This window comes from Columba livia, chromosome 13, assembly GCF_036013475.1.
Source record: "Columba livia isolate bColLiv1 breed racing homer chromosome 13, bColLiv1.pat.W.v2, whole genome shotgun sequence".
Taxonomy (NCBI): Eukaryota; Metazoa; Chordata; class Aves; order Columbiformes; family Columbidae; genus Columba; species Columba livia.
Window position 1 is genome coordinate 1,901,633 of NC_088614.1, and position 27,669 is coordinate 1,929,301.

Below are 27,669 nucleotides of genomic sequence, written 5' to 3' on the forward strand. Positions count from 1 at the left end.
TCTGATGCAGTTGGGTTATTGTACTTTGACCTAAGAATACCAACAAAACTCTTGAAAAAGGAAGAGGAATTCCAAATGCCGTGCATAGTGTATATACTATTTTCATCTTTATAGTGGTTTTAAACATTAAGTGTAGAATTCATGCCTAGAAAAACTGTATTTTGGGCCTTCCACGCAATAAGATTTATTTTTAATGGGCAAAAAACCCTTGCATTTTCTCTCTACCTTTTTCATCTTCAACATGGATGTGCATGGGGCTTGACTGCAGTGAACCCACCAACCCTAGAGAGCTCCCAGTCCATTGCGTTTACATTGTGGTTTTTGCAGCTCTATGAGATATGGCAAATTGTCTTTTTTAGAGTGAAAACACAGTGAGACCTTCATGCCAAAGGCACCTGGAACATCGATGACAGGACGGAGAAGGCACATCCAAACCCCCATCTTGCTTACAAGAACATCTCCCCTTCTCTCTGTTCTTCTCCATCACGTGCTGGGGACCAAGTGACGTTCAGCCAAATGAAGGACGTTTTCCCCCTTGCTCTTCTCTTGCACTATGCAAATCTTGTATTTTTTCCTCTCTTTTCTTGCACAGCTTGATATGTGATTGGTTCTCTCCTTCAACACAAATGACTGAGAGAGATTTTTCTATTTATATTCAATATCTGTGCCTTGGTTCGCAAACACAGAGGGAAAACAATATAGTTCTGCCTGTGGGAGGCTGAATTAGTAAATATATATTAGTTTGGAAATACAATGAGGGATAATAAAATATTCAAAAAGCAGCCCGCTCTTGTGGGATATTATTCTGCACAGCCAGGGAGCAGATTAATGACACTACACAGGGAAAAAAAATAAGATATGCACCATAAAATATGGATTGGAGTAGCAATGTGGAAGGTAAAATTCCGGTCCTGGCAGCCTGTGAAACGTGTGTTTTTACAAAGTTTGTCAGCTTTTAATAGCGACATTCAACAGCAGTTATTTAATTAGGAGGTGGCATTTTCTAGCCCAGGCAGCTGAGGACCAGGAACGAGTGCTCGGTTCTAGTGTGAGGGGTATTGTCCTCCTGGAGAACATCCAGGGCTGGTAAGTCCAGCTTGAGTGAATTTTGAAGGTGTATTTTTAACTTTTTTTGCGGGAAAAGTGTTCTGTGAAACACACTGTCCAGAGTATGTGGCAAAGGAGGTTGTTATATCTGTTATATTTGTCTTAATTTCCATTTCATACTGTAGAACCCAAGCTGTAGTCTTTAAGTGTTAAGCTCCTGCTGCTGCCTTTTGTCTTGGATTTGCACAGGACGATTTCCAGTGTATGATGAAGATGGGGAGTGCGGTGATCATTTGGACAGGATGAATGCTGAAGATGAGAAAAAGGAAGGTTTAGGACTTACCCAGGTCGTGCTCAAAGTACGTTTTCAGGCTGGACGAAATTGGGCACAGGGCTCCCCTTCCGAATTCTTCAGCCCAGTTTGGATTTGAACACTATAGGCAATGAGATGTGGCATTTGCAATATCTAGGTATATATGGATGTGCGCACAATCATACAGAAATGTACTTAAGCACACAACTATTAGAATTAATTTGATTTCATAAGAGAATTATCTACAGTGCTAGAAACAGGTAATAAGTTTTAATAAACTTTTCCGTATACATTTCTGTAATTGAGCCAGCCGTCTTAAACATTGCAATCATGAAGCATTTCAGTTTAGTCGATGTATTTTTCAAGGCATATGTAGATTTTGGAACTATGTGTTGTTACTTTTTCACAAGTTTCAAAAAGTTTTATTTGGGGAAAACTTTTTAATTATGGATGATTTTAGCATCATGGTATCACAGTCCTCTAAGTCTCACAGAGTCGCAACATTTCAAAGCATAAACCCGAGCATTTTTTTTTACAGTCCTTTTGAAATGGTCTCTTCTGTTCTCATAGTGACTCGCCTTCCTCTTCCTTCTTCTGAATACATTTCCTCCGTGCTGCTCTATCAAAGAATTCTTTTTGCTGATTGTTTATATGTTTGAAGATATTTAAAGAGGAAGTCGGAACTCTGTGCGTATAATTAAAGACCTGCCCATGGACTCGTGCTTTTGAACTTGGGTCCCACTGACGGGCAGACGGAAGCTGTTTTCTCACTCCACGTAACGATGAGATCAAAATGAGATTGGCTTGATTACTACTAGGTAAGCATGGTTTTCAAACTGGAGTTGTCTAGTGCATGGCTTCTGGATAATCTCTGGGAGGTGGGAATGTATTTGTATCACAGTTCAAAGGAAGCAGACATAATCCTTGATTTGAGACGTTGCTGCAAGCCGCAGTTCAATCAGCTGGTGCTGAATCTTGCAGAGCTGCTCAAAAGTGCTCAGTGGCATCAGGATGGGGTTCTGGGCAGTGCCAATGGTCACCCTGCTGTCCCCAGGACCCCCAGGTCCCTTTCCCCTGCACTGCTCTCCAACAGCTTGTTCCCCAACTTGCACTGGAACCTGGGGTTGAAGATGCTGGGAAATGATTCTGGAAAAGGTTGACTAATTATATAGTAATTCTGTGAGCACCTGCCTGTTTGCAGAACCGGAGGTCAGTGCTAAAACTACTTTAATTGTCCTAAAGGAACTAATGTCAGGATGCAAGCAACAGCAAACGTGTTTTACACAAAAGATGATCAGCTGAGCAAAATTATTCCATGGAGCAATATGTTTAGGAAAAAAAAGAGGCTAAACTTGGTAGCTGATGAAAAACAAGCCTCAGTTAGTACAGTGATGCTGTAATACAGATAATCATAGTAATAATTTAGAGATAAAGTCAGGAAGAGAAGCAGGTTCCTGAATTTTATGAAGACTGTCTTGTATAGTTAAAGTGAGTAGGCAAGGCTGTGTCTATAACATCTATACACAGGTATTTATAAAGTATCCTGCATAATATGCAAGGATTAACTGACCTAAGTTTTCACTATTAGCAAATCCATAAAGACTTATCTTTGATTTTAAAAATAGTTCAGATTCATGCAGGTGACTTTCCAGTCCGTTGTACGGGTGCTAACACACGGGGTTTTGCATTTAGGGGTTGGTGTTTGAGATGCTCTGTGTGTTTTCTTTCCACCTGTTTCTTTATTTTGGCCTCTCCGTTTCTTTGCCTGTTGTTTGTATAGCAACAGTGAGCTACGCTAGAACTACAGCTTGTGCAGAATAAATACAACAGGCTGACCACTTTCCGATTGAAAGGTGAGAAAATCTCAATTCCATAGCATACAAGACTGGCCAAAACGGAATTCCTGCTGGGCAACATATGCATTTTTATGGCTTATTGTCCACCTCCTTTATTCTATACACAAATGGATGGAAGAAGAAGACAGGATTAAAAGATTAGTTATGTCAGTTCCTTTTGGTTCCACTATTTTACTGCTGGGTTATTAAATCAAGCTACTGACCAAATGTCTAGTTTTGCCTTCCTGTGAAGGGTGTTTGTTCATGCCTACAATTGATTTTCACACTTTAATCAAAGGCTTTTCAAATCTTTCAATAGCAAACTCAGGTATGTTTCACGGGCTTAAAAAAAATAGAATAAAATGAAAAACTTGTACATTCTAGTTGTGCAACACAGCTAACTAGTTTACTTTAATATCCATGTCTCTACATCAGAAAAGCCTTTTTCCCCACGGGTGTTTTGGGAGAACGCTGCCAAAACTTGGCTGTGAAAGGGCCAGAATTATAGAATATCCTGGATTGGGAGGGACCCACGAGGATCAGAGTCCAACTCATAATAAATTACATATTTAAATAAGCCTATCCTGTGGCATGATACAGCAAAGCCAAGCTAATGACAAAGTGTATGCTAATTCAAGTGAAGCAGGAGCAATGTATTTGTTGAGCTTACCTTCGGCAATGGGAGCACCCGGTGTCGTGGCTGCTGCGCTACATCCTGAAAATATATCCTGAAATGTGTTTGTCAACGTGAGAACTCCTTCATTTCCAATGGGACGGGTGACAACAATCCCTGGAGCATAGCGTCGATGTTTCACCAACAGGTTTTAGCCACAGTAACACTGACAGAACGTAATGTGATAAAAGCCCTGAAGCATCTCTTTGCATGAGTGTGGGGGGTTTGCGGATGCGGGTGATGCTCAGAAAGCTTACTTTGGAGATTACGAGGTCACTAAAAATGTGTCCTATTTTAATGTTAATATTTTAGAAGTTTACTAACTCGCACCTTCTATTGTAAGGCTTTGATGTTGTAAGTAGTGGCACTGCGCACAGCAGGAGCATTTGATTTAGGGTAAGTGCATACCGTGACTGCCACAAAACTCTGGTGAAATTAAACAAGCAGCTGAGGGCTCTGTGTTCTTAGAAATCTTGAGCTTCTTGTATACGTCTCATTCTCAGCAATATTCAGTAGGAAATGAATATGGAGCTAGCAGGGGGAAAGGGCTGTATGTAGTAAATCTGCAGGCTCAGCTGAGAAAGGAGCCGCCTGCTCGCACACATTGTGTTTGCAGCAGGGCCGCCCCTCAGTCCTTTCCCAAATGTGCAGGGCGTTTCTTACCTTGTCTGCTTTTCTCATCACCTTTTAACCCAATTGCACATGCCACTCTATTCCTGCATGGCGTGAGAGCGATGTCGAGCTGGTAATTTCTGACCGCTTCCCTCCTCCCTTTGCCAACGCTTATTGGCTTTCTTGGTTACTGCAGCATTCATGAAGGCAAAGCAGTTAAGTCAAATTGCCAAGCACAGGCTGTACCCTAGAAAAGCTGCTGTTATTTGCCATCACTTTGTTTGCTGAAACTAGACGTTCAAATCTCTATAGACCTCTGCTGCAAATGGTGTTGTTGGACCTTTATGCTTGGCTTATTGAGTGGTTTTAAATGGTATCTCTGCATTCGGTGGGCAGGCTGCCTCTGTTGGAATTCAGCAGCAGGACTTTGTCATCCTAAAGAGAATTACTCAAAGGACTACAGTACGATAGTCGTTTATCTGCTCTGCTACTGTATGGGATTGCAGATTGTTTTATATCTTCCTGCCACAGAAGTGGCTGCTTTGCTTTCTCATTATTTTATCCCTTTGCTTATAGGCATGGTAGGAAATGAGGATATTTTACTTACAGCTTGTGCTGATTGTTATTTTTATTCACAAAAGGCGAGAACTGACAAGTTATTAAACTTATTCTCGTGAGTGAAGAAGATAATCATCGCTTCATCATTTTTCGTGACTAAGATTCTCCATTTGCTTTGCAGAATTACCATAGTTAAAACAGGGACTGTATTTGGGGTCTTAAATTAGCGCGACCATTGAGCAGATTCAGATCAATGACTGCTGATATAGATATGATGTGTTTAGTACTATTTTTATTCTCATGGAAATGAGTTATTTTTCCACACAGTGCCCACATATAAGCTAAACATAATTCCATGCTGACATATGAATAGTTGTTTGTTACTATAATGTTCACAGGAAAAGCACTTTGTCTTTTTGCAGTGGCACACGGCTGGAAGTTTAGGATACAAAACTGCAGCTCTTGAATAGATTGTACTAAATGAGCTTTTTTCAGCTGCTATTTGCAGTATTGTGAATAATCTTGTGGTATGAATAGAAATACCACTCTGCTGGAGTTATCATTAGCTAATGCTTTCTGTATATTAACATTTACATAATGAAATTACATCAACATCTACGGCTCAGGCGCTCCATTAACTAACTTGATTCTCCTTGTTGTTCTGTGCAGTTTGGCTTTTATTCAATCCCGTTTACAAAACTGAAGGGTCATTTGAACACCAATATGATTTAACATGCCATAGGAAGTACCTACTAAAATATCCCTGCCAGCAAGATTGAAATGAGGAGTAACCTTGTACATCAAACCCTCCGGATGGGCACAGTGCGTTGAACCCTTTACTGTTTGCATTTTTAAATTGTCTTCTTAATGATTTATTTTTTCAAAGTTGGCAACCACGAGCAAGACAAAAAGCAACCCCCACACAACCCTTAGCTAGTCACAAACCCTGCTCGAGTTACACAGTAGCCTTCTCTTTTTGCGAAGCTTTGCGGCAAAATGCTTTTATTTGTGTTTTTCTCTCATTTAATTTCTTGTCGCTTATTAGATTTTTCAGTTTTAAAGTACTGGATGTTGTTTTGTTTCCTGTTTTGTTCATGTATTTTGGGCTCTCTGGTGTATCACCTGATGTGAGCAAGCTTTTATTTTCCTTTGCTTGCCATCGTCTTGCTGGTTTAAGCTTTTCTTTTACTCCGGCACAACAACAAATGAGGCCAATGTCCTGCCATATTAGAAATGAAATCACCATTCAAAAGGAAATTCAGAGAATAAGTCAAAATAAGAGATGTAGATGCAGATATTTACAAATTTAGGGTCCAGTTAACAAAGTTCACTCAGATAAACCAGGGGGATTATTCCCATGATTAAATCCTTATCAACATGGATGAAGGATCGAAATGAACTCGGCATAACTGGACCACAGATTTGTTATGGCTGATGTATTTTATGCGATGCACCCACAACCGATGCTAAAATAAAAGAAATGAATGACCACAGTGACCGTTCTCTTAAAAATGGAAGAAAGGGGGGTTGTTTTGATCCGTCCTACAAGTTTAAAGCATGTTTTTGCTTTGGAGTCCTGTAAAAATAGAACAGCCTAGAAACAACAAAGCTACCACACAGAAATAAGAAGGAAGGCGATGTGCCCCCAGACCAAATGATTTTATAAGAAACGGATTTGAAATCGTACTGGATAAGCATATTTACAATAGAGGAAATGATGGCAATTTACTTGTGCTCGGGGATGGTGAAGAAATATCCCTGATTTCCCTGCCATCACAAAACTGGTCTCAGTAAGGTTTTGACATGGCCCATTGCTGTAGTGGCTGTTGTTTGGATATTTCAGATGACTGCTTTGAATTTCTAATATTTTCCTTGTGTTAAGCTATTGCAAATGAAGAGCATCATTTCTTTTGTGCCAGTAAAAAATACCACTAAATCCTTGCCTAACCATCGGCACATAGACCACATCCTTCCTTTGTCACATGGACCATCGGTTGGTCAAAGAATTGTGGTGTTTTGGCGATCCATGACCATGTTTGAGTGCTATTTACACTTTTAAAGATAGAAGCGATTACACAAAGGATCCAAGCAAAGTTTCATCTCTGTCTAGACAAGGGATCCTCAAATGGTCTGTGTTCTACTTGGAATCTTTGACCCAATCTATGAATATTACACTGGGATAATATTTGTATTCTGTTTAAGCAGAATGGTGTCAGTATCGGACATGTTGTGAGGTTGAGTTTCTTCAAGAATTCTTCAAGAATTCTGCTCATACAGCAACTTTGCTAAGTTTTTTTGTTTTTCTTTGATGTAGAAAAGGAACCAAAAAAGAGGTTAGAACTTAATTTGGTGTTGGTTGGTTGGTTGGTTTTTCCCCCATGCTGGTATGAAATTGAAGAAGGCCAAATGCCTTGACTCAGTACATGCAAGTATTTGGATGGGGATGATGGATCAGGTTCGTTTGCTGATGTTTTGTCCAACAGCGTGTGATCGAAAGCACATTGCCACTGCTACCTGGAGAAAACCATGGTCCAGCTTAACAAACCCTTATGGTTCCATCTCCCATCCACTAATTCTCTGTGTTTCGGAGCAGTTGGTAGGATGGGGAACCTGCTGTTGTGAACCTGCAGCTGGAGTGAAGTGGTGGAACTGATTTAGCGTGGCGGCCCCATCTGTCTTTGTGGAGACGCATCTGCAAATAGAGGAAGGACCTGGAGATGGGAATAAGCAGATTTTATTCCAGCTTTTGGAGCATCTGTGGAGGAACGTTTTGGGGCTTAACTTACATGACAAGTGGTAATGCAGAATGTGGGAACCAACCGGCATGGAAAAGATTCTTTTCTGTGGTTAAGCCGTAGCTGCTTTCCCATTACACTGAGAACACTGGGAGAAAAAATAAAAGCTTTTTCACTGTTGCAAGACATGGTTGATCAAGCTGGAAAACTGGTTATTATCTAGAACTGTAGGAACTCCCGTGTTGTCAGGAGTAAGGAAGAAGATTTGTTCTGTTATTGCACCTTGTCACTCTTGTAGAGCCAGCTTACCCTCCTGCTCTTTGAAGGCTTTCAATGGACGTTTGGAGAAGAGACAAGAGCTGTTTAATTGTACCAGAAGTGGTTGCAGAACCAAGGCCAAATGTTTATTGAGAGGACTGGAGGCTACAGGGCAGCGCTTGGTGACAGGTCTGAGTGTTTCTCAACAAATTGAAGAGTTTTGTGTAAGAGAACGTTGCATGTGGAAACAGCCATCGCACGATGAAAAAAATAGCTTCTAACATAAAGCCTCTAATCACAAAACACGCAAGATTTCACCCTGACACTGAAATTTAACTCAGGACTTCAAAGACTTAGAGGCACTACAGTAACAACAATTTTACTCAATATGTAGCAATGGAAACTTCAGTTTTCTCTATTTTTTTCACAGCCTGTTTTTTCTTGCTGAGCTCGTGCCATCCCATTTCTTTCCTAGCATACAAGTTTCTGCATTCATTTGTTTTTCTTTGTTCTTCCTCCCGTACAAACTGTTTAAACCTGATTCCAATTGTATTTTAAAATAGAGCTGTTAGTGTGGTGAGGAGAGGTGGGCACAGCTTTCCCAGAGCCAGCGTGTCATGTTGCTTCTTGATTTATGATACTGTGTGGTTTGTAAAAAGAAAAGAAATGATAATTTTATGCAAACAAGACACTAATGTTTAACTCTGCCCTCTCGAAGGCTGAAGTAGTTTATGCTTTTATGCCCAGCTCATTTTGTCTTAGTCACAAATCGTACAAACAGTTCTAGCCAGGGCTATAAACCGTGTAGAGTTTAAATGTTGCACCCAGTAGAGTTCTAAGTTCCAAGCCTTAAACAGTAAAGCAGATTTCAACTCCTAAGGGTCTTACCATATTTTTAGTTAGGACTGAAATATAACAGTTGCCCGAGGAAGAAGTTTTAGTCAGAAAATATTTGAGGTAGGTAAAAGCCATATTGAAATGTTACTAGAAAATGAGCATTCTGCACCCGTTCTCAGCAAACATGACATGCTCAGGCACCGGCAACCTAATTACATTTTAAATGAGGAGTTCTCAGGTTTTCATTTTTCCATTACTATTGTGAAGGATAGATAAAGAATATTTTATAGTGGGCACAGAACTGCCTGCTTCAGGAAGCAAGGAAAATAGGAGCCAAATGTGCGAATGAGTAACGGCGTTTATCCGAGGTTGTGATTCCAGGGACAGAGTCACAGAACAACTTCAAAGATTCCTGCTCGTCCACAGGATGTTTGGAACAGAGCGAGATGAGAAGAAAGCATTCCCTCTGCATTACAGAACTCTGGCATTCTCTTTCAAACTGCTAATTAGGGAAAATAGGTGGTGCCCGCAGATGAAAGCACTGTCTATGTCAGTTTTGGAAATGAAGACATGATTATGGAATTCTTGGTGCTAAGCATCTATATATTGGTCCCCCATAATCTTGTTTGTGTATCTGAGAAATAGAATTTAAAGTGTAAAAGACCAACTTCTCTAGCTCAGAGTGCAGAGTATATTATTTCTTTCAGAATTGAATTCCTTTCTGTTTAAAAGATTGATTTTTTTTTCCAAGTATTTTTGTGAGGCATTTCCACCTTAATCCTCACTAATGTAAAGTTAGTTTACAGTCAGGTGATTTGCAGTTTACAGTATTGTAATATGTTTGATAATTACAAGCATCCTGTTGGAACGATAAAGGACTCAGCATTCCGATTCAGTGTGAATGACGCAAAGCCATTTATTACAGAAACGAGCCTCCTTATATATGCAACTATTCTCTGGTCACGCGTCCATGCTCCAAGCATGCATTCACTGATCGGATATCATCTATGTTCACGAGCTGTCCACATGCTGGAGTCTCATTGATGATAGGTTCGTTGATTTACGTCATGTTGAGGCCTCGTTGTTGTAGAAATGCTTCTCTCCCACGGCAGGTCCTGTTTTCAGCATTTGAGTTGGCCTTGAAATTCCTGGCTGGTTCAGTAACAAATCTCCATCTAACAGAAACTCCTCCACAGCATCCTTTGAGGATACCTGTTAATGTTTATAGACACACCAACTCTTGCTAAACTGAAACAGAAAGGCAAAGGCATCTCTTTAATGTGTACAAAGACTTTCACAGTCCTGAAATGAAAAATAAGTGCACAACAATGATGCTGGTGGGTTGGGTTTTCTTCCTCCCGTTAGATGTGTTGCAGATATGATATAATCCAGACAGGATAACAGTGCTTGGTGTCTGCTAAGTTCTCAATTGGATTGTTTGGGTGAAATGCTGCTCATCAGGATAGTCTTCAGTGTGGCTGTTCAGAACCTTGGCCATCAACACAGAAATGTTGTAGCCTACAGAAGGAAAGCCTCAATTAATTCTTTGCATGGTCTCTTCCCATGGAGCTGCAGCTACGTGGGGCTCTGGGATAATGTTTATGATAAGAGATGCGAGAAGACTGTTTTAATCCCGAGACTTTGTGTAGCTGAAATATGGAGGGTGTTCCTTCAGTAACAGAAGATTTGACCCTTTGCTGCATATGTGGATGGCACATCTGAGTTTCGTCGTACCTATCTGGTCTCGCAGCGGTGAGTGTATTTGCTTGGTTATCCATTGGACACACAGCACAGCATCCCTTCAAACCTGAACTGAGCTCAATCAGCTCAACACATTATTATGACAAAAAATGGTCTTGTATTCAATCCAGTTGGGATCAAACGTTGAGCTATGTATCATTCACCTGCATATTTTCAGTAAAGTCTACTTGCCAGTTTGCAAGTATATGAAGTATTCAGCTAAATATATGGAAATGTTATACACTGAGACTTTTGTATTGTTTTATCTAATGGGAAAGTGTCTTTTGTTCTTCTGTGGGTATAGAAGCTCACATTATTCCCGAAGCTGAAGTTGTTTTCTAGAGCGGGCCCCTGGGGTGGGTGAGCACCCCTGACCGCTCAGCTGGGTGCAGAGGGAGAAGAGTTTTCATTAAGCTTTCTTTTCTTTCCTTTCTTCAGTGCATCTTACTAGTTGTATAGTGGTGATGTGACCGCATTGTGAATGGTTGTAATGTTTCTAAATAAATACTGTATTTGCTCTCATTGTAATTTGGCCTGAGATAAGCAAGGGCTGTCGCATTCCTGCAAGGGTCGCAATCCTTACAATTCGGGCGCTCTTCTAACGCGCTGATTTCCGAGGCTGATTTTCTGGGGCACGTGAAGGATAGCTGACCATACCAGATCTCTGGTGGGTTGTTTGATTTAGGAAAGAATAACACAGCTACATGTGTGGAAAAAGTGCCTTCTGATGACCTACAACAGCCACAAGAATTTGTGGGCATGTGGAAATGTAATTAGGAACACCTGGGTCCCGAGAGGCCAGCACAGAGGGTTTGGCACAGGAGCTGAGCCCAGAAACATAATGCGCTGGAGTTGAGAGGAGAATGACTCGTGACAATGGCATTAATTATGTTGGTAGCATATAAAATATGCCTGTTGCATTGCTTCTTTTTATGGTAGTTGCAGAAAAAAGCACTAGATTGGAATGGTGCAGCAAGAGTCATGGCCAGGGTTAATTTAAACTTCGATATCTTCTGGTGTCTAACTATGTACGGTTCATAAAGTCTTCTTGAGCTGTACATACCTCTGTGTCAAGCTGCAAACTCCAGTTTGATAGCAAGGTTCAGCTTCTGTCCTTGTATTTTCATCTTGGACCAAAATATTTAGTGCAGGACTTTTGGAGAAGTATAAAGGCAAATAAGACCAAAAGCAAAGCTGCAGTTTCCCGAGAGCTGGATGAACTCTGAGTGAACAACCCTGAGCTGCTGGGACCTGGTGTGGACGCTCCTGAGTGCTCCTAAAAAAACAACAGAAGGACCAGATTAAGCAAGTGAAAAAGGACAGTTTTTCTACTGGGGGGTTCTGGAAAACCAGCCTGGCAAAGGGAGTGCAGGGTGGGAGGAGATCACACAACAGAAAAAGCAGGAGGATCCCCCCTCCCTTTTTTTTTTCCATTTATACTCCATGGGGCTCACACCTGAGCAGCAGTAACTGTGTTGGAATCCTTGTCATCCAGCTGGTGGATTGCAGAACGTTTTAATTGCACTGCATTTGGTTGCCTTTTCCAGGCCTGGTCCACTCTGCGTGTTGTGCATCGGTCAGCTACTGTTATTTATATCATAATAATATATGATCATTTTTATCAGCAAAAGTTGTTTCCACATCTGTGTGGTGAGTGAGTAGCGTAAAGTGATGTATTCTAAAGCTCTTCCTTGTAATTTTATCACTATACATGAGATCTCAGGAATAAGAAAGACACGTTTTAATAAAAATGGCTATTACAAAATTTATAGGGCCCATCAAAGTTACCATCCAAAGCAGATTTTTATGGAGATGATCTCTTTTAATTCTCTGCTTGGCAAAGTCTCAGGTGAACTACTAGGATAGGAAACTGGCTGCTTAGAAGCTGTTTTGCTCCCGACGTGTTGTGTTACAGGCAGATGAATGGAAGGCGGCATCAAAGAGCTTCATTTTTTCAGTGTTCAGGTGGAATACGAGTGCAACCAAAGCAAACGCTGTCAGCCTCACGATCATCTCGGGAACCTTTCCTCCCTCCCCTTGGGAGAAAGTGAGCTACGGAAAAGGAATCTATAGAGTTGCATCTACAATTCCCTAATTATATCAAGTGATATTTCTGGGGGGAATTAAAAAAGTGTAAGGCTGAAATGAGGCAGAATTTTTGTTCTCTTTGTGTTGATTGCATATGACTGTGCCTGCCTGTTTTTAAGGTGCCTGCAAGATGGTATGAACACACTTTGTAGTGAAGAATTATTCCATTTTTAAGCTATAATAACGCTTTCTATGGTCATATTTTTCAAAGTTTGAGTTACATTTTGACAGTGGAGGCATAAATTTTTTAATTTATTTATTTATTTTTTTTCAATTGGGCACATGAATTAGATACGTGCACTGAGATCTCTTAGCTGCTCCTTGACCTCATGCCTGCCCAGCTTTTGCTGTTTCTGATTGTACTGGTAGGAAACGGCACGAGCTTAAGTTCATCTAGCACTTACTGTAGCAATAAATGAGCTTACTCACGTAACTGTATTTGTGAATAGAGAGACAGCCCCCTCAAAACACTGCCCAACCTCAGATTTCACACTGGCCGGTATATAGTGAGGTTATGAGTGTGCAGCTGTAGAAAGTCCAGGTGCTAAGTGGAGAGTTTGCAGGTGATTGACGAAGGAAAGTGGCACACGAGAGTGGCTCATACTTTGGAGACACTTCAGAAAAAGGAAATGTATGAATTTCTTCCTCTTAAATCATATTTTCCTGGAGATACATCATTAAATATCCTGCCGTGTGTTGTCGATCTAATATTCTTACCAACGCTCATGTAAATTTAGGATGCTAATAAGCTATTTTTCAAAGCAGCCTGTTTAGAGAACGTTGTGCTCCTGGGCAGGCTATCTTGCAGCACCATCTCTTCCAGCCTCCGTTGCTGTGATGTGGTTCCTTTGAGGCCACGCTTCTGATCTGCCATCAACACTATGGAAGCGCAAACTGCAACGCAGGTGCACGTGTACCTGTTAATGTGGTGTAGCGTTTAGTGGAGGCATCACGTAGGAATTGGCTTGTCTGGTAGGACCAGACACCTGGCAGGGCTGTGAGTCTGATCCGTGGCTGTGCCGGCAGCTCTTGGCAGGAGCAGGCTGGGGTGTGTGTGCCAGGTGAAGAGCATCGGCAGCTGAGTCAAGCTGAGATGTGAGCCCCGCGGCGCTTTGCGAGCACCAGCGATTGTAAACTGAATTTGCCTTTTAAAAAAACAGAGCGGTGTTAAAAGCGGGGCCGTGAAACCTTCATTACGAGGAACTGGAAATGCATCAGGCAGCTGCTGCGAGGTTATGGACGAGAAGGTCACGAACTGGGGGGTTCTTAAACAGCAACCCCGTCGGTAGTGTGTTGGGTTTTGCAACTGCATTAACGTCAGTATTTCCAAACATTTCTGACGCATTAATTATTTAATTTAATTATTTAATCTAATTTCTTTAGGATAGATGAGTATGTTTGTTTTATTACAATGTTGTGGTAAGGCAGAGGAGGGTGCACAATAGCCATGTAGTAAGCCTGTGGCAGATGAAGAATAGAAATTAGGAGACGAGAGTATAATTTCAGATTTCTGATTCCTGCTCTTACATTAGACACCCTGAATATTTTACAGTAAAAATAGCTGTCTCTAGACTTTGGTGTCTATTGGGCTACATGGCAGCTAAGGGAGAGTTTTTGTGATCATAGTTGTGGTCACGGATGTTTATGGTCTGTTCCAAATGAGAGAAATCTGGCCTTGTCATTAGTCCTACAGTCTGTTCTTAATGTAAAATTCTTGAATAGTTCTGCCTGGAAAGACATGGTAGAATTGGGTTGATGGTTTTATTTTACAGTTGGGCAAATACAAACCTCTGCAGTTAATGGACTTTCTGCTCTGTGATGTTTTCCCAACGAACCTTGGAGAGAAAGTTGTAACTGGAATGGCATTAGTCACGTTCCCTTGGAATCACATCTTAAGGATTACAAGCCAAAATGATTTTTTTCACGATAACCACATCCCCATTGTCTTTCGGTTATTATGGGCAGCAGCCGTTGTGGTGGAAGAGTGGGAGGCTTTTATGTGAGGAGGGTAAGTTAACAGTTGAGAGCGTTTCTGTTGTACATCAAGGCTCATAATACATTAATATATCCCTTCAGAATGCTGGTTGCTCAATCGGAAGGGTCCATCAGTCCGAGCCATTTTATGTGGGAATTACATTTATAATTTCTCGTATATATATATATTTTCTTTTTTAATAATTTTCCTTACTGATGTCCTCGAATAAAGAACTCATTTGAAATGAGTTGTTGCCAGCCTAAGGTCTGGCCTTTATCCTCATTCCTCAACATGAGCCTGAAGGTTTAATTCAGGTTGTATTTAGTGGAATACTTTTGTAGTCCTTCATTTACATGTATGCCAACAAGCTTAAATGCACGGCAACCTTGGAAGACTTTCAAAGGAAGTAATAATTCCTCTGAAATAGGTCTTTTGAAAGCTTTATCTTGTTCTTTCTCTTTTTGTTAATCTTGGAGACCCTTAGCATGTCAAAGCAATTTTTCTAATGTCAAATCTTCTAGACATTAGCATGAAAGAGCTTTAAAAGATGATTTGAGAAAGAATAAATGTTGAATGAGCATTTATTATAGAGCCGTTTATGCTACATTTGCATTTTGACTATATTTTTGACGTGAAATGTTTGAAAAGCAGGCTAATTTGAAAGTCAATAGTCTCTAAACAATGTATACTACAAGTCTGTTTACACTGAACTGTTTCCTTTGTGCATTAATTTACAAAAATAAGATTTCATTAGGCTTAAGCTGATTTGTTTATAGGGATGAGATTAAACTAGTCTCATTAGTCTGAACATTGAAGTGGTATTCCCTTTAGAAATTTGGTAGCGATCAAATGTTCCTCTCTAAGTTACATTCAAGAGAACAGGGACAAACTCATCCGGCAGTTGATCCTGATCTTTTTTGAGTTCTGATTCCTTCTAATTCAGCTCAACCACAAATCAATCACTGAAGAATACCCGGGTTTGGAAAGAGAAGAAAAATATTTAGTATAGTACTACAAAGAAATGGAAACTTCTTTAAATTTTGCAAACATGGCAGAGTGAAATTGTCTGTGTATATAGTAGCTAACAGCTGGAAATTGTGTGTAATTGGAACGATTTGGTTTGTCTTTGTGCACAGAGCTGGGGCAGATGCCGGCGTTTGGAGCACCGAGAGCAGGTGTGTGCTACCAGGGTAACACATCTTGTACCAGCCGTGTGCGTGTCTTAGCCAAGACGTTCTGCAGAAATCACCTCAGAGAATTTCAGTTGTCAGGGATCACAGTATCCTATATATGCCACTCTAAAAAGCTATGCTTTTGTGGGGTTAGTCAGCACAAGTGTTGCGTTTTAAAAAATGGTTATGCATATTCATACATATTAGCATGGGTTAATATTGAGAAGTACTGGTTTGGAAGGTGTTTGTGGTTGTGTGCTTTTTGCCTTTGAGTATAGCATTTTAGCATTTCCTGGGGAAGATTTGTGTTGTGATTTCTGGCGTGTTCCTGGCACTGGGCGCTCAGGAAGGAAAGACTCAGTGTTGGTGCAACCCCAAAAGAACGTGCAGCGTGGAGAAGGGAGGGAGTGAGCTCTTAGCATCGCAGGAATCCCATAAGGAACAGCATTTGACCATCGCAGGAATCCCATAAGGAACAGCATTTGACCATTGCAGGAATCCCATAAGGAACAGCATTTGACCATTGCAGGAATCCCATAAGGAAGAGCATCTAGCCATTGCAGGAATCCCATAAGGAAGAGCATCTAGCCATTGCAGGAATCCCTTAAGGAACAGTGTCTAACCATCGCAGGAATCCCATAAGGAACAGTCTTGATTTCAATAATGCCATACTGAACCCACCTTTTCCTTGTTTTCACTGTAGATTCAACTGTTATTGCCATCCAGAGAGGAACTGCAATTTTCCCAGCCTAGAAACCTTAAAATACTGCTAATAACCCATCATTCTGATGTCAAGAAAGCCATAATCATTGTAAGTATGGCTAATGTGCAATTACACAGAGGCTGCCCTCCTTCAACAGTCCTTTTTAAGTTCTCACAACATAGAGAGGACAAATCTTGTGGCGCCAAGTTGGGGAGATCAAAGGGCCCTGACAGTAGCGAGGATTTTGAAGTGCCAATAATATCAGAAAAAGGAGAATCCACGAAATCGAGCATCTTCGCCATGGCTGTTCTCGGAAAGTATGTTTGTCATTCTTCTTGAGATACCTGAAATATTTAATCTCAGAGCAGCAACCCATGGAAGAAAATTCAGGATCCAACTAAATAAAATACGGCCCCGTGTAGGTATACACTTATATATCTTATTCACTTATACACTGTGTAGATATACACTTATACATACGTCTTCAGGTACAGAAGAGGTGTCCCAACTATTTGATGAAGTGTTTATGTGTATTCATGTGGAGAGGTCTATACAACACAAGTGTGATATACATGCACCCAAGTGTCTGTGTTATATGTTTAAACATTCTAATGGTGGCCAGTGCTGAGTGTCTTATAACAATTATTCTTATACTTGAAGTGAGAATCTAATTGAGAAGGGGTGTCAGGGAAGGGTCGAAATCTGGAACGTAAAAGACCTTAGATGGCCCCCTTGACTCTTCAGATGGTATTTGCTGTATGTACATACAGAACAAGTGAAAGATTTACACCATTTCTGTCAATCTCAGACACACATGGATACAGAGAGAGAAAAAGCAAGTCTTTATTTGTGAACTTTCTGAATAAGGTAAAAGTAGGATTTTTTTTAAAGGGAATTGTTGAAAACGGCCTAAGAATAAAACTTTTGAACGCTGTTTCCTTTTTTTCTTTGGTATGAACAAGAGCTCTAGAAGCTGTAGCCTTTAACCTTCTTGGGCCTTTCTGTTGGTTTTCTGCAGGGATTTACATGAGAGATGTTCTTTTCTGTTGGGGCTGTTTGATACCGGTGGCGATCACGTCAGCGCAAGGGCCCGTCTCTCAGGATCGGAGACACGGGGCTGAGTAAAAGCTGGTTCTCGGCGGTGGATGGCACACGGGAACATCTCTGTCCTCTTCAAATGCCCCGTTTCACTACTTGGGTGCATCCAAACCTCAGCATTCAGGTCCAACTCAGTGCAATCCGGATAGGGCAGCTACTAGAATAAAATATAATATAAATGCAAGTGGGTTTTGCTCATGCGTTTAGACATGAGAATGGAAACCTTTAAATTGTACAGACAAACCCTGAAGCGAACGGTTCTATTGTCTGAGTAAATTCTTGCCCTGTTTGTGCCGTTGGGAAACTCGCTCAATACCGAAGCACAGAAATTCAGGAGGCAGAATGCTCATAGGTGGAATTTAACATAAAGTCCCAATCCCTTCCCTGTATTAGACACTTTGTGGCATCTTCTATGTGAATAAATAATAATAGTCTAGGCAAATGCTGGCCTTTCTGATTTAAAAATAAAATCCCATTCCATTTAATAGGTCAAGGATTTAATTTATTTGCCCTAATGGATTTTTTTTTCAAAGTGCAGCTAAATCACTTTTTCCACTTGCTGCATATTTATCTTGCAGCTTGACCGTTGCTTTCTTTGTTGCCACTCGAGACCTGCTTTCCAAACGGAATTCATGTTATTTCCTCTCCAGCAGGAGGAATTATTGAACTATCAGGGGGAGCAGCCCAGCGGTTGCACCGTGTTTCACTGCCCGATGTTACATCCTCCTCTTCCTCCCCAGCTCTCGCTTATCAATGGTTGCCAAAGTTGATTTTGTGCCAATATCTGGGGTAGCAGCAGTGGCCGCCGAGCTGACAACAGCTCCTAATGTGCTTTGTCACATCTGCTTTGAATATTCCAATAAGAACAGGTAGTGTAATGCACTCTCCTGATCTTCCTTCACATTTTTGTCCTCCTCTTGTAATACTGATTTTAATTTTCTAAGTTCATTCACTTTCTTCAGAAAGATACCTTTCAATACATATTTTCAATAGTCAAATGTATGGTCTCATTCTGTAGATAATTTACTTTCTTTCATGCTATTGGTTAGAATTGTTGCGTTGCTGTATTACTTCTGATCTATTTGTGCAAAGCTTAAAACACAAAATATGAATAAACAGCAATGAAGACTGATATCTTAATTTCTCATGAGCGTAAAAAAATAGAATAAAACAGAAATTCTTCTCCTCTGAGACGGATACTTCAGTGTTACAAATATATCCATGGAAAAATGTAATAATGACCATGGTCAGGTGAAAACATTCATTCTACATTTTGTATGTTCTGGTTTTTAAGTTGTCACTCCTTGCTGAAAAGAAATGCAGCTTGTGGGCAATAAGACGACTGTGCTGGACGGGTGTTGTTACATTAGTGCCTCTACTTAAAGTTAGAAGACTCAGAACAGTCTGCAAGTTCATCGGTTGATCCCGGGTTTGCTGAGCCTCATGGTTGTGCAGATTCCTCCGGGTTACCACTGCTTAGTTGGTTCTTCTGCAGGGAGAAGTTTCTCCTTAAAGCTTTGCCTTGTTGTTTTCGGGAGGCACAGGGATGTTAAGTACAATACAGAAAAAAATGATCCCTGATAAATGTGTTCTTAAAAAAATCACCGCGAGTTGCTTTGTCCACTTCCCTCACTGGTTTCTCAGACTGGTTTCTTGTTGCTTCTGGCTCCCCCAGGTAGCCCGGTCACCTCAGAACAGAGCCAATCTGCTTCTGGTGTCCCCATTTCCATGTTCTCAGATGTATTGAGCTCTTCGGAGGTTGAGTTGCGGATCGGCAATCGAATAGGACGTGTAACTCGAATGGGTGTTAATTAATTAAAGTGTTCATTCGCAATGCAGTTGTAGTGATATCAAATGGGATGTGCTGCACAAAATGATATTCTAGTGATTGTCCCTGCGGTCTTTTCCGAACAGCTCATCTTTTTTCATGGCTCTGGGTCCTGGTTAGTCAACTGCTACTTTGATACTTTTGCTGGTGTAAACAAAACTTGCATGTTGAACGGCAATTTCTGTGCTTCCATGGAGAGCATATACACAACGCTGCCGTACACCCCATCCTCGGGGCTCCTCCGTAGGCTCATAAATAGGCATTAAGCCCTGTTTATGCCTATTCCCTGTTCATTGACATGGAATACAAGAACGCGCTGGTCCTGCTATTTGTTTTCCCCATGTTATAATTACCCTGAGCAACTCCAAGTTTCAACGCAGTGTGAAGAAATGTGTGTGTGCAACAGGGCTCCAGGGACGCTGTTTTTTGGTGACGTGAGGTTGGCATTTGCAACGCCAAGGTGGGTACAGATGGGTTTGGTGGAACAAGGTTTACCCAGTTCAGCTGCTTTTCTTTGGATCCAATTCCATGTTTGGTGGTGGAGCAGAACTCCAGCTGAATTCAGTTAAGAGGTTGGCCTGAGTACACGCTAATATAGTGAGTATTTTGAGGTGTTAACATCAGAAATTTCATAGGCGTGTGGAGGCAGAAGCTGTTTTCATACAGGACAGTGGAACAAACCCGTGAAGTGTTCCCAGGCTGCTCAAGTCCAAGATCCACCCAAAAGGAGCGACGTTTGGGTCGTGGAGGAGAGGAATTCCGCATCTACCAATAACTGGGACTTGTCTGTCCAATTAATAACCAGGAAAAAATGCCAATATAAAGGAGAACTGGTAGTGATCCTACTATTAAAGCATGAAATATTTTGTAGCACAGGAGCACTAAGTCAGACTTCACTAAAGCATTTGAAATTAGGACCTTTTTAAAAAAATACAGCAGTTTGAAGGGGAAAAAAAAAAGCTTCAAAGGTGCTTTTTCTCCCCCTTAGAAACCTGCTGGTGTTAGGATAAAATGAACAGAGAAAAGGGAAAGGTTTGCCTTCTAATAAAGCATCTGTTGCCCACTTTGAACATTTCTTACTTCTTTGTGAGTGTGTCTCTTCAGTTATGGCGACTACTGACAATGAAGAACAGAGGTATAGAAAAAGACAATATCTGTTATATAGCCAATATTTCTGATTTCATGTCACTTTGAACAGAATCTTCATTTGACCACATGCTGTGTCCAAAAGGCATTTCTTTGTTGGCTGATCCAAAGATGCAGTAAGATGCTCAAAAAAGTAAACTGCGGGAATCTGTTCAATAAGAAAGATAAAAACAAATCTTACAATTCATTCAGTGCACTGCTAGCACTTTTAAGTTCAGCCTATGCTGCATAAAAACTGAATTCAAATGACTTGTGCTTTCCCCCCCCCTTTCTTTTAATGTTGTTAATTCTGGTTGTTGACTGGAGATTTCCTTCATCTTGGAAAGAAAAGGTAATAAAATAAACAACTTCACTTAGATTCAAGATGTGAGAAAGAGCAGGAGGTGTGTGTGCATCTCTGGAGGGTTTTGAAAGCCGGGGACAGTTCTTGGCACTGAATTTTGGCCACCGTAACTGAGGTTTGTGGCCACCCCCCTCCCCAGATCTGCAGCCGCTCACAGCGGGACGTTCTCAGATTTAGCTGAGGTTCTCACCTGAGTGATGCAGCAAAGGGTCGGCAGGACCTCAGGCACGTTATTTGTCCATCTTACGCTGACGATTCGAGGCAGAAGGGGAGGAGATGGTGTTCCAAGGGCTGCCTTCATCTCTGCTCTTGTCCTGCTTGCGGTGGAGAAACTCCGCTCATGACTGGCCATTACGCAAAGGCCAAGTGATGATGAAATATGAACTTAAAGTTTGACCTAATTCAGCTGAGTTTAATGAAAAAAAAAAAAAAGCTACTTTCATTTTAAACGGATATAGGTAACTATGAAGTTTTGAAGAGACAAACATTTAGATTTTTGAATTGTTTACAGTAGAGAAGGCTACGAAGATGGCTTCTTTGCAGTCCTTTATTTTGGTACTCGTTAGCTCTCAGAACTTTCTCCTCAGGTTCTTTCCTACTTCAGCCTCAAGTCCGTTTTAGAATTAGAAGAAAAGCACTTGTAAGTTGTGTGTGGTTTTAGTTGTGGGGTTTTATACGTATGTTTTCTCTTGTGAATCACACTACTCGTAAGTGGGAGGAGGGCATTTGTGTGTCTGGGCAGAACTCAGTCAGGAGATGTAAGGCACTTTTTCAACTAGGATGTATTTAATTACTCAGATTTAGTTAATGACAAAGATTTCCTGTATGCCTGAATGTTAAAGATGCTCATATAATACGATAGTGAGAGCGCTTAGCACATGGATGTAATTATTACAGTTGAATTTTCTTGTGACTACAGCCTAGTACTATGAGTCATGTGAACTATTACGCTGGATCTTTAAATATTCAGGCTAGTTCTCATTTCTTGCCGGCAATATCTTGACTGTAAAATGTGTGGCTTGCTTGTGGAAGGAGTTAAGGCAGGTTGTGTAGAAATTACATCTCTTGGACGTTGTATTGTATTTGTGAGAATGAGGCCTCATGCTGATAAAGAGAAAACAAGGCTCGTGTGGCTTGCCAATGAGAGAAACAATTGCTGTGATATAGATGGAAATGGAGGTTGATTTTAGCAGCAGTGTGGTTCATTCCACAATACGATACAAAAATTGGCATAGAGAATCAAACATGCCATCAATCACATTTAGTGTCAGAGGCAGCACAGGGTTGTGCAAGAAAGAACCTGGTGACGTGATCCTGCTCTTTGACCTCAATGGGGAGCTGGTTGGTGTTGATGGAGCAGGGCTGGGCCTTGCAGAATAACCTGTTCCTACAGGGAAAAGTGTCCGGTAACCCTTTCTGGAATCATGGTTGGCTTAGAAATAGGCTGATGAGGACTTGGATCCCTTCTAATAACAACTTAACCTGCTTACTTTGTAATGATGTTCTTGTAAATATCTAATTCCTTTTTAATTCTCATTCATGTTTCAGACTCAAATTTGTCATTTTGCCATGAGCTCCAGAAGTTTAATAACTGTTTTTTAAAAATTTCATGAATGTGTTTTATATTTATGCCTTTTCTTTTAAATTCACTTTACTCTTGTATGTGTTTTAAAAGAGAGCAAACAAGAAAATTCACTCTGTTATCCATATCCTTTATTACAGTCAAATCCCTTTTTACGTTACCTCTCTCATTCCCTCCACAAAATAGGAGGATTTGCCTGAGTTTTAAGTAAGTTTACCTGGGATAAGACCTGTGCCAGCTTGCAAAAATTTAGCAGAGATTGAAAGAATAGTCTGAAAATAGAGTTTCTAGAATATTTTCTGTTCATTCCTCAATCCGTTTGTACGTTTCTTACTGAAAAGGTAGAATACTAATTATGGCAGCCCTGGAACCATGAAGAAGCGATGCATCCACTTCACATAGGTGTCTGAGAAATGCCTAGAAGATCCTGGCCCTTTGAAGAAAGGCGACAGAAGCTTTGAAAACACAGGTCTGTGCGTGGCAAGTGAGATGGACCAGCAGTTGCTCCTGTTCGATCTTGAGCATCTTCCCTCTGTCTCATTGGAATTCCCTTGGTCTGCTTTCCTGAGGGGAATTCTGCATTCTGCGTTCCTCCTCTCCCATCAGGAACGTCACTCAGAGCAGATGTATGTCCTGTAATGGATTAGTTATCTGTTTGTGGCAAATAGCAGCGCTTGTGATCGAGTGAGCAGGTTCATAGATTCTCTTGATCAAAGCAGCAGAATCTGATTACGCCTCTGATAAAGAACATCCTTTGAAGTGGATCAGCACTCAGGTAATTCAATTCTCTTCTTTCTGGAGAGTTCAGCTTGAAAGGAGGCCGTTTGCTCGCCTACAGAGGTGGAAGGTACTGGTTCCATTATGACCCATCTGGTGACTTCACGTCAGGAGTACATGAAGGTTATTTACTGTGTCTGAGAGGTAAAGAGGTGTTTTTTTAATGCCCCGTAGATTAGATAGATATGATAATGTCTCTTAAATGGATCTTGTATCGTATTCATCTGTGCCTGATCCTTACTACACTTCTAGAAATAATGAACAGTTCCCAAGTTTAAGCTTAAGCTGTAGTATAACTCTTCAGAATGCTACACAAACTCAATTTTTTCTCTACATTTGCTTGTCAGCACATTCTTTAGCTCTTACCCATCTCACAATTCTGGATAGAAGGCCATTTCTCAAACCAGGCATCACTCCTCTTTCTTCTCTCCTTTTACATAGTGCTGAAAGTTTCCAAGAGTAATCCAGGAATTATTTTTCCACGCTTCTTCTTTCCCAGGTGTGTGTCAACATTTCTTATTTCACTATTATAATAGATCAAGACTTCTCATTAGGTACCAATAGAACTTTAATACAAAGAAGTGCTGCCAAACGCTACTTTAAAGCTGAGAACGCCCAAGAAAAGTAATGCCAAATAGTAAAAGTGCTCAAACTGAAAATGTCTGGGAAAGATTTGAATTATATGATCATTTTCCTTGTTGAACAGGAACTTCTCGGTGTGATTTATACTGTAGATATATAGGAAGTTTGCAGCCCTGTTCCCCAGTGCAAGGGCCAGGAGCTTTGGACAAGGCCCATCGAAGATCATGTCAGTACTGAAATCTTTCTTCAGTTCTCAGTTAAGGAGAAAGGAGATCAAAGTGGTGAATAATTGCTCTGTTCCATGACAGATTTCATTCTGAGAGCATCAGGAAGACTCCAAATAGATGGAAGAGATTTTTCTTCAGATGTGGAGATAGTATAAAAATGTGGTAAAACAAAATAATTAACTTGTTCTTCTACTCCACGACATCCCTTTTATAATCTTCCTTTTCTTCTTCTCAATGGGTAGATCAGATACTGGGACTTAATTTTTCTCTTTAGTGTGGGTCTGATGCCTCTAAGATCTCACAGCTAAATGAAGGCTGAGTGAGTGAGAAGATGGCACATTAAGAAAAAGGAAAAGTCAGCCTTTTAAAACAACTCTGAAAGTAGCAGCCTCTCCTGTGGCATGCGGAACATCTGAATGGAGGGGAAGATGTGAAGGTATCAGATTTATTAAATCAGTTCTTACCACTGGACATCAGGGAGCATATGACAGCAATGCTTCTTGAAGGGGTAGCATTAATACACACAGTGTATCTTTGTAGTTAACTTGAATTACGTGAGGTTTCACTTTAGATCTCACACCGTCCTTCGCTGGTGGACGTTCAGTGGCCCTTGGTTAGTCTGTCAGTTGTAGAGGACAAGGTGGTCCCCAGGTTCAGTGTTTGTAAGAGTTGGCAAATCCTGCCAAGTACATATTTCTAGCCATAAAGTGGAATGATAAAAATGGAAATAGCTAAAGGAAAATGAAAAATAGCCTTTCAGAGTTTTAAGGGGAACAGTCTCCTTAGGACCGTGTGGAATTTCTGAAAGAATTCTTTAAACCTCTCGCTGTGAAAAAATGCCTTTTCTTGTGAAAAGGAAAGCAGGCCCATAAAAGTGTATTGAGGATTTAATATTTCTTCTTTCTTCCTTCTTCAGCTGGTGCCACTTGTGTCCCCTCCTTGCTCTTTCGGCTCTTCTGTGTTTGTCTGCAGCCCCTTTGAGATGCCTTCTGGGATAAGAAATGTTGCTCTGTACACTTTTGATGGGAACTTGCAAGTGGAGACAAAGGCTTCAGGCTCCTCCCTCTGGTTTTGTTCGTTAGTTTTGTCTCTTCTAGGTGACCTATGAGACTAACCTAAACTAATGAAAATGTCCACAACCTTCCAGAATTTACTAATCTTTTGTACACACCTATGCATTCACTTTTGTGTTAAAAATGTTTCTGAAATTGTGAAATCGGGAAATGAATATGCAAACTTAATTTGATTCTTCTGTACATCCCCTGGCTCTGCTCGGTAGCCATCTCATCTGCTCTACATTTCTAATCTCCTGGGGCCATGTTTCTATGTATCTCAAAGTATGGTATGGAAACCGCTTTATCTGAGTGATGTGAAGATTCGTTTTCCTTGTGGAGTATGGTTACAGCACTCTCTTTCCATAGAGTAAGGTAGATTTAGGTATATTTTTAGGAGAAAAGGAATGAATTCCTTTCTGCTCTCCAGACTATGATCTACACCCATGACTAAGGCATTGTATTGTTTGCTAGCTCCTTATTCTATATCGTACAACTCAAGGACGTCTATAAGAAACAAATGCTCTTGATTCTGGCTTTGGATGTCCTTTTTCTTGGTTATAACTATATATAACAACAATTAACATAAAAAACCAACAGACTTTCTTCCAGGTACAGATAGTCCTGGTGGCCAGAAAGATCCTTAGTCCCTAAAGAAGAGTTCGTGCATCCTTTAACAAAACGAAGACCATTTTAATCCACTTCTCCGCTTCCTGCTGCAAGGAGTGCTGAACGCTGGTTTTGCTCATAGCAAAGGAAGTAAATTTTGTGCTTAACTACTCTAACACCTGGGAGAAACTGATTTGTGCCATCATTAAAATCCTTGAAGTGGCTTGAAGTGTGAAGTTACGTTAATTCCCAAGAGTGTGCGTAAGTATTTACAGGACAGTTTTTGGTCCTGTTCCATTGTGGTGGCCCCTTTGCCCATCTGAACTGTGTGTTTCAACTGTGTGAACCTGGGCAAAAGGATGGAATTTAATTTGCCATCTCTGTCTATTATGTAAACTGGGTTAGACTAGACCGGGCTGCTGGTTCCAAGATGTCTCTAATGCACCTACTGCAATAGGGTCTTAGTCTCAGTTAAGTCTCCAAGTTCCTAACTTACCATTATTAAATATAATAATGAATATATTAACTAGTCATCAGCATTTTACCAACACAGTCGTCTCTAGGAAGCAGTTAGTGTGGGAACTGCAGGATGACATTTCGGTTTGTTGGCTGTATGCAGCACCACCACATGCAGGTCAAGCTCTGTTAGGCCTGTTGAGTCAACACCTCAGCCTCCATCACAAACATCTCCCATAAAGTAATAATGTGTTGCTTTGGCACAGGTGACCTAATTTAATGATGACTTTCCTACTCCGCTGAATCTCACGATAGTATTTTCCTCAAAGCGCCCATACTGTGAGAGTTCCAGACTTACTGCTAAAGCAAAGGTCTATTAACTTGGTTATTTTATTTAAAAGTTCACGGCTATATGTGGTATGAACCCATGTAAAGTATTTTGAAGGGGAAAACTATAACAGGAAAGAAATAAAAATTGCTTAACTGTTTTTTTGCTTCTACTGCTGCTGGAGGAGTAAAGTCCATGTAGTATAATGGAGATGGTAGTTGTGTTACACTATGTGTGTGACCACAGAGTTATTCCATTGAAAGCCATGGGACGCTGACGAGACGTAGACGTGTGAATGCGGGAGCAGTAGCCGAGCAATGAGGGCGTTAAGTGGATGAGACTGTTGGAATGAAAACGAGAATCATTAACTGCAGGCATCAGGATTTTGACATGTGACTGTGACTTTAGGCAGTTTTGCAACTGATACCGAAAAGAGGAAACATCCTATTAAAAGGAAAAAACTTTTCAAACTCTGCAGACTGCAAATATGAGCTATTCAAATAAATCCCCAAGAACACCCCTACAGTTTCCATATGTTGTGCTTTAGGAATGAAGGTGGTTGGCAGTGGAGTGGCCACACTGACCCCGTGGGGCTCGCGACTCCTGTCTGATGGGCCAATGAAATGGGTGCTTAATTCTCTTCTTTCTCTCTGTATGTATCTTACAGCAACTCGGAGTCATTAGTGGACTGCCTGCTGGAGGCATCTCCGGGCTTTACACAGGCTGGCAGGCTCGGTGTCACTGGAGAGGAGATCTAAATCAAATCACAGCGGAGAAGAAGAAAAATCTCTTTTATGAGAGCTGTCACCTTGCTTTTAAAGATGGCTGGGATTTGAAGTGGGAAAGAAAGCATTCAGAAAGAATGTATTTCCATAATCCTGCAAACTTTTTCTAGCTTGAAGTATTTTATCATTGCACGGGGAGTCTTCTTTTGTCTCTTTAGTCTCTGTGACCTCGGATGCAACTTTGCACCCTGTGATGTGAGGAATCTTCACCCATCCCACCCGTGGGAAACAGTCGCCCTGACTGTGATAACTCCTATGAACCGCTTCTGTAATTAAATAACGTTATGTTGAGATCAGTTCTAAATGTTAT

At 40.9% G+C, this 27,669-nt stretch overlaps 1 protein-coding gene and 1 long non-coding RNA gene across 2 annotated transcripts in view; one reads left to right on the forward strand and one right to left on the reverse strand.

Annotated features, from left to right (window-relative positions):
- NKD1 (NKD inhibitor of WNT signaling pathway 1) overlaps positions 1–27,669 on the forward strand; it is a 266,783-nt gene that overhangs the window by 65,186 nt on the left and 173,928 nt on the right. The window lies entirely within an intron of this gene.
- On the reverse strand, positions 17,366–27,474 carry LOC135575332 (uncharacterized). The gene is made up of 2 exons (XR_010465881.1): positions 21,152–27,474; positions 17,366–20,766 (listed from the first exon to the last, which is right to left on the reverse strand). It is a non-coding gene; the product is annotated as an uncharacterized LOC135575332 (long non-coding RNA).